Genomic DNA, 7,953 nt, shown 5'->3' on the forward strand with positions numbered 1-7,953 from the left:
AAGATAGGACTACAGCCTTAATAGGGACAATCTCTCATTGGAGGATGTATAATCCTTGCTTCAGGATTCCTTTTAGGATCACCATAGATCCTCTTAGTACACCATTTTCAGAATTATATGAATCCCCATTTAGGTTTAGCATTCCTAAGGAGATCAAATTTCTCTTTAAATCAAGCACTAACCTCACATTCTCTAATGTTTTAAATGTGCCATCCCACATCTTAAATATTATTGATCCTATGCCTTCTATGCAACATGATTGGTCATTTCCCATTAACACTTTTCCATCTTTTGTTAGTTTAAAATCTAACAACCAATCTCTCCTAGGGGTCATGTGGAAAGTGCACCCAGAATCCTTAATCCATTCCTCCTTAGAACCATATTCTGAAATGGTTAGACCTTCTCCACTCTCATATCCATCTAAGAGATTTTCATTTTCTAACTTATCAGTTTTATTTTCATATCCCTTCTTCCTTGAAGGACAATTCTTCCTAAGATGGCTTTCTTTCTTACAAAACCAATAGGTCATTGTTCTTGAATTTCCTTTGCTCCTAGATTGAGATCTAAACATGCTCATTCCTCTAGATGAGGTTTATGATCAAGTTTTACTTTGACATGAATACCTACACCAAAATTTAATTTATTATCTTTCTTGACTTCTAGATCCCTAGATTTTAAAGCCACTAAGACATCATCTAATGTAAGGGAATTCTTACCATATTTAATTGCAGTCTTCATATCTTTATATGAATCTGGTAGAGAATTTAATAGGATAATTTCTTGATTTTCATAAGAAATTTTCTCATTTATATTTGCTAACCCTATAATTGTAACTTTGAAATCATTTAAATTTTCTTCTAGGGTTTTTGAAGGATCCATCATAAAACCAAAAAGTTATTTTTTAAGATATGTTTTATTTGAAAACGATTTAATCATGTAAAGAAATTCCAATTTTGAGCATACCTTTACTACAATTTCTTCTTTATTTACATATCTGAGGACATTGTCTGATAAGTTCAAGATCAAGAGACTAAAGGTTAACTCATTCATGTCTTGCTCCTCTTAAGTAGTCATTTTCGTTGATGTCTCCTTACCTTCTTTCTGTTCTACCAAGGCCTTCGCACATCTATGTTGAACCATCATTACCTTCATTTTTTTCTGTTACATGTGGAAGTCGCCTCTGCCATCGAATCGTTCCAACTCCATCTTCATCGACCCCATATTTCCTTATTCTTGAAGCGTTCTTTGGAGATCTGTTTTAAGCTTTGATATCATTTGTTAATTCTGTAATCAATCCACACAACCACGTCAATATCAAGAATAGAGAAAACAACCAGAATAGAATCTGAAGAATTGAAGCAAGGACACAACGCACACAAAATCGAGGCACAACGTTTACGTGTTCGGATTTAAAATAGATCTTACTCACAATAGGGGTTTTGCCCCTACTCAATCCACTAAAAGAATAACAATAAATTTACATCAATTACAACGAAATTAGAACCAACAATATAATCAAGAAAATGATACAAATAGAGAATACAATACTTAAATCAACTAACAATTCTGCACTCTCAAACACAATCATCTATACATTTTATACTCTCAATCCTATGAAAAAATCGTGAAAGAACGGTACATGATTGCTGATTTAGAATTTCAATTGCTTATGCTCTCATGTATTTGGTTTTTTATTCATGAAAGTTTCAATGGGAATGCCAAAGGGCCTTATATGCAAAAGGGTTTTTGATGGCAGCCCTTGCATTAGAGAGTTTAATAAAATGATCAACGATTCACAATTTAGCTGATTAATTAACATAATAATAAAGTTAAATGCCAGATATAAATATAAATAAAATCCACATGAATCAACATCAATTATTTTGAATGAATATATAAAATAACAAAACACAGCATAAAGCTACTGTTTGATAAGTGATTGAAAGGAAGTTTGATGCTGCTAGACGTACGAGTGCTGTACTGGAGTTTTAATGAATATGGATTAGCGTTATCAGCATTTTATTATAGAGCTGGATTCAAAAGAATATCAAATTAAATGTATTATAGCTCAACTCATTATAATGGGCTTATAGCACTTAGATGAATTAAAAGTGATCGTGTTATAAGTCTCGTGAGGAGAGGCCCTGCCTTCACCATAATATATTATTGTGGTTGCCCCATTTGAAACTACTTGACGTGATATGTTCGCACATTGGGGAAGAAGGCAGTTTTCTTTAGCAATGGATCCTACTTTGATGTCAGGTACACACATTTGCTTACATGCTTAATTTTATACACAAGATAATACTATATAGCATTGAGTAGGACTGATTCTTATATGTATGATTTATTGTGAATTTCTAACCATTGGTATTAGTTTTATGGCTGTCTTTGTGCGTATCTATATATATATATATATAAAATCTGTTTTTTTGACGTGAATGTCTTGATTCACGCAATGGATATATAAATATAATCTGATTTTGGATGTCAATGTATCGATTTATACAAATGGGTGTCAGGTTTGCGCAAAATTGTTAAGGAAATCTGTGCTTCGCGATCTGGGTTGAAACTAGGTCAGTAAGATTCGTTTTACAGTGTATTGGCTAGAGAAGAAGGCTGCCCGGTCTTCTGGACTGAAGCCCACACGCATGCACGGCACGTGCAGCCGTATGCGGCTCACTGTATTCTCCGAATTTTCTGACTGCAATATATGTATATAAATATTTTAAATATGCATGGTTCTCATATGATATGGGGCAACATCTAGTATACACTCAGTTTTTTGTTTTTTGACGTATTTTGACTATAGAAATATTTTCTGTATTAATTATTTGTACTTAATCCCCTCTATAATGTGAGGATTGTTATGTCTATTACTATTTATATATATTGGATTGTTATATAGTGATTATATTAGTGATGAATATACCCTATCGGTGTGTCATTATTAATGTAGTCTGTTTTTGATACAACATATGTTTGTTTAATTTTGGATTTATGTCTATGATGTTTCAAATACCCTGTGGGTATGAAAACTTTGGTGGCATAGTATTCCATGTTCTAAGGATTTTCTTATTCATTGTGGCTCGGGACCCTTAGGCGGAATCACAATGAATAAGAAATCTGTTTTAAAGGTTCAATGAGCCAAATAAAACGAAATTATTTATTGTTATTATTCATCAATTGCATGATAATTTTTTTTTTTATTCATCTGGAGTGTCTGAGTTTCGCTTGACTAATCCCCAGGCACAAGTGACCATCCCCTAATGCATTCTTTGGGTAAATCTGGATACAAATACAATCTATACACATCCAAAACTGGACATTTAGTGCAGTCCATACAAAATTTAAATCTTTCAACAAATTGTCACACTGATTCGAACCTTAATATTTTACGTGAAATTCAAAGTATTTTATCACTGCCCCACCATGGAGGCAATTGCATTATAATTTATTTACATGCAGTTAAATGTTTCCTTATGAATTTTATGATGCGAGCTTATTTCCCTATGCAATAGACTACTATTACAATTTTAAATGGGACCAATTATGAGGACTGGAAAGAATCTTTAGACTTGTATCTGGCTATTACAAGCATGGATTTGGCTTTAAGAGAGGAAAGCCTTCTGACAACTCTGCTGCTGTTGAAAGGGCTTCTCATGATAAATGGGAACACTCTCGAATGGGGTGTGTTTGATGGTCATGAAATATACCATGGAGAAGTCCATTAGGCAGAGCATTCCTGAGACAAACAATGCCATGGAATTTCTTAAAGCTGTTGGTGAAAATTTTAACTAGTTTGGCAAATTAAGCTCAGAAGGGCCAATTTATTTCTCTGTTAGAGAAGATCCAATATGATGGGGTTAGTGGAGTGCGTGAACACATCATTATAGTAGTGCACTACTACAATAAGCTGAAATCCCTAAAAGTTGAGCTGGGTGATAGTTATCTGATTTGGCAAGTTTTGGAGTCTCTTCCATCCCAATTTAATGTTCTCAAGACATCTTACAATGCTTAGAAAGAATAATGGAGTATTGATGAGCTGATTGCTATCGTTACTCAAGAGGAAGAGTCCATGAAAAAGGGAAAACTTCACAGTGCTCAGTTTGTTTCTTATGGCGCTAGTACTAAGGGTGAGAAAAAACCCTATAATGGCAGTAAGGGCACGCCTTAGTTTGATAAGAAGAAAGGTGGAAAGCCTGAACAACATTTACAGCTAAAGAAGAAAGCATTCAAGGGAAAGTGCAATCACTGCAAGAAGTTTGGCCATAAACTGGCAGATTGTTTCATCCTTAAAAATAAGCGTAAGAGACTAGGTTTTCCTCTAGCTCTAGTTTGTTTTGAATCAATTTTTTTTATGTTCTGTCTAATACTTGGTGGTTGGATACTGGTGTAATTATTCATGTTACAAATTCCTTACAGGAATTCAAAACCAATAGGAAGCCAAGTGAAGCAGAGTCTGTGATATCTGTAAGCAACGGAGTTAAAGTGACGGTGGGACACGCAGGAGTTGTCTCTTAAAAATTGTTTTCTGGACATGTTTTGGAATTAAAGGACACTGTTTATGTACCTTCCATGAGACGGAATTTGATTTCAGTTTCAGTTTTGGACAAATGTGGTTACACTTTTCATTTTGGCAATGGAGAAATTATTGTTTATTACAATTCTATTATGGTTGGTTCAGGAATTCCCTGTGATGGTTTGTATATGCTTAAAGTGGATTCTGTCTGTCAATTCTACAAACTCCGTTGTGAATACTGTTGTTAGAAATAAGCATACTAGAGTTGACAAGAATTCTTCCATGTTGTGGCATAGACTCTTAGGGCACATTTTCAGGCCTAGAATTGAGTGATTGGTCAAACAGGACATTTTGCATGATTTGGATTTCTCTGATTTCGATACTTGTATTGATTGCATCAAGGGAAAACTTCCTGCTAGAGCTAGAAACAAAGGGGCAAGTAGAAGTCAAGATGTATTGGAAGTGATCCGTACAGATATTTATGGGCCCATTAATCCTGCTACCATGGGTGGTTTTTGGTATTTCATCACTTTTATAAATGACTTTACAGGCATGGGTGGATTGATCTTATTATTCAGGAAAAATCTGTGTCATTGGATGCTTTTAAAATAGTCAAGGCTGCTATTGAATTGAAGACAGGTAAGAAAATTAAGTATATGAGGTTTGATAGAGGTGGTGAATATTATTGCAGATATGATGAAACTAGAAGAAATCTGGGGCCTTTTGCTAGGTTTCTTCAAGATTGTGGAATTGAAGCATGGTACACCATGCCTGGCACTCTTGAGCAAAATGGAGTTGCAGAAAGGCGAAATCGCACACTTATGGATATGGTGAGATGTTTGCTTAGTCATTCATCTTTGCCTGAGTTCTTGTGGGGTGATGCCTTAAAGACAACTATGTATTTTCTAAATCAAGTGCCTAGTAAATCTATGCCTAAGTCTCCTTATGAGTTAATGTCTGGAAAGAAGTCTAGTTTAAGGCATTTTCATGAGTGGGGTTGCAAGGTAGAGGTAAGGCCTTACAAGCCTCAACTGAAGAAGCTTGATCCCAAAACAATTAGTGGTTACTTTATTGGCTATTGTATAGGCTCTAGAGGCTGCAGATTCTATTGTCCTTCTCACTCTACCGGAGTTGTTGAATCGAACTGCGCAATCTTTTTTTAGGATGATTTGAACAGCGGGAATCAAGTACCACATAATATCACTCTTAGAGAAGAGTGAGCCATTGTTCCCATGCCTCTAGTAGTTGTGATAGCTCATGTGAACTGTAATGAAGTTGAGGTTTCCCAATAAAATGATAATTTCCTAGCACCCTTAGTTGATGATCAAGAACAAATTATTGTTGTAGAAGAGGATCCCTTGAGAAGATCTCAGAGAATGCGCAAAACTTCTATTTTAGATGATTTTGTGGAGTACTTGTAGGAACATGACTTTGACATTGGCGATAAAACTGACCCTGTTACTTTTCAGGAGGCCGTTTCTAGTTCCCGTGCCTCTGAATGGATAAGTGCTATGCAGGATGAGTTGGCCTCTATGTATCACAATGGTGTTTGGGATCTTATGGAATCGCTAGACGGTTGCAAACTTTTAGGATGTAAATCGGTTTTTAAGACCAAACATAATCCAAATGGTGACATTGACAGGTATAAAGCTAGGTTAATAGTGAAAGACTATAGTCAAATTGATTATAAAGAGACTTTCTCACCAGTTTCTACTAAATATGCATTCCAAGTTGTTATGTCTATAGTGGCTCATTCTAATCTAGAGCTTAACCAAATGGATGTAAAAACTGTGTTTCTGATTGGAGATTTGGTTGAAAATGTTTACATGGTTTAGCCTGATGGTTTTGTTGAAAAGGGTAAAGAGCACTTAGTGTGCAAGCTGAGGATGTCTATTTATGGGCTAAAACAATCCTCTAGGCAATGGTACCTAAAATTTGATGAGGTAGTCACTTCTTTCGGTTTCAAAGAAAATGCTTCAGACCAATGTATTTATCTGAAAATGAATGGGAACAAGTTTATAATTCTTGTGTTGTAAGTTGATGATATTCTGCTTGTAATTGTGTTAAGACTTTTGAATGAGACAAAACAGATGTTGTCTAGTCATTTTGACATGAAAGATATTGGTGATGCCTCTTTTGTTCTAGGCATTCAGATTCAACATGATAGATACCGACATATTCTTGGTTTGTCTCAAAAGTCATATATTGAAAAGATTCTCAAGAGGTTTAACATACATTCTTGCTCTTCATGTGCTGCACCTGTTCAAAAGGGTGATAAGCTCTCTAAATCTCAGTGTCCTCAAAATGATAAAGAGAAAGCTGATATGGAAAAGGTCTCATATGCTTCTGCTGTTGGCAGCTTGATGTATGCTCAAGTTTGTACTTATCCTGATATTGCCTTTGCAATTAATGCACTTGGGAGATACTTGAGCAATCCTGGATTGAATCATTGGAAAGTTGTAAAAAAGGTCATGAGGTACCTAAGAGTACTAAGGACTTTATGCTGACTTATAAAAGAACTGATCATCTTGAAGTTACAGGATACTGTGATTTTGATTTTGCTAGTTGTCTTGATTTTGATTTTGATGGCAGAAAGTCCATTTCAGGCTTTATTTTTATGATGGCTGGAGGAGTTGTTTCTTGGAAAAGTGTCAAGCAAACATTCACAGCTACCTCGACTATGGAGGTAGAGTATGTTGCTTGCTAAGGCTACTTGTCAAGCTGTGTGGTTGAGGAATTTGATTTCTGGATTTCACGTTCTGGAGAGCATATCCAGATCCCTGACCATATACTGTGACAATACTTTTCCTGTACATTTCTCTCAAAATAACAGGAATTCTGCATGATTTAAATATTTTGATATCAAGTACCTATTTGTTAGAGAGAAAGTTCGGGACTTCCAAACTCGAATTGAGCATGTTACTACAAACCATATGATTGCAGATCCACTAACCAAAGGCTTGGCTGTTAGAGTTTTCCAAGATCATGTAACTCGTATGGGCCTGATTAAATTTTTTGATGTCTTAGTTTAGTGGGAGTCTGAGGTTTATGTCCATACTAGAACATTTAAATTTATGTTTCTTTTGAGACATGTACGGATTGATTTGATCTAGTTATAAGATATGGGTGTTTTGGCATGTATGTGTGTTTTGTTCCCATCGAACATAATATTCTACTTTGTCAAAAGACTTTTAGCCTCATTTCTAGATTATTGGTTGTAAAGTGCTTGGTTGTAAATTGATATTCCTGTTGTGGCCATGTTAATCTAGAACTTTGTATTCTAATAAACTGACTAATGCTATCCAAGTGGGAGACTGAAAGATTTATTGTTTTAGTTAATATGGATTAACATTATCAGCATTTTATTATAAAGCTGGAATAAAAAGGATATCAAATTAAGAGCATTATAACTCAGCTCATTATAATAGGCT

This window comes from Diospyros lotus, chromosome 3 (assembly GCF_014633365.1).
Source record: "Diospyros lotus cultivar Yz01 chromosome 3, ASM1463336v1, whole genome shotgun sequence".
NCBI lineage: Eukaryota > Viridiplantae > Streptophyta > Magnoliopsida > Ericales > Ebenaceae > Diospyros > Diospyros lotus.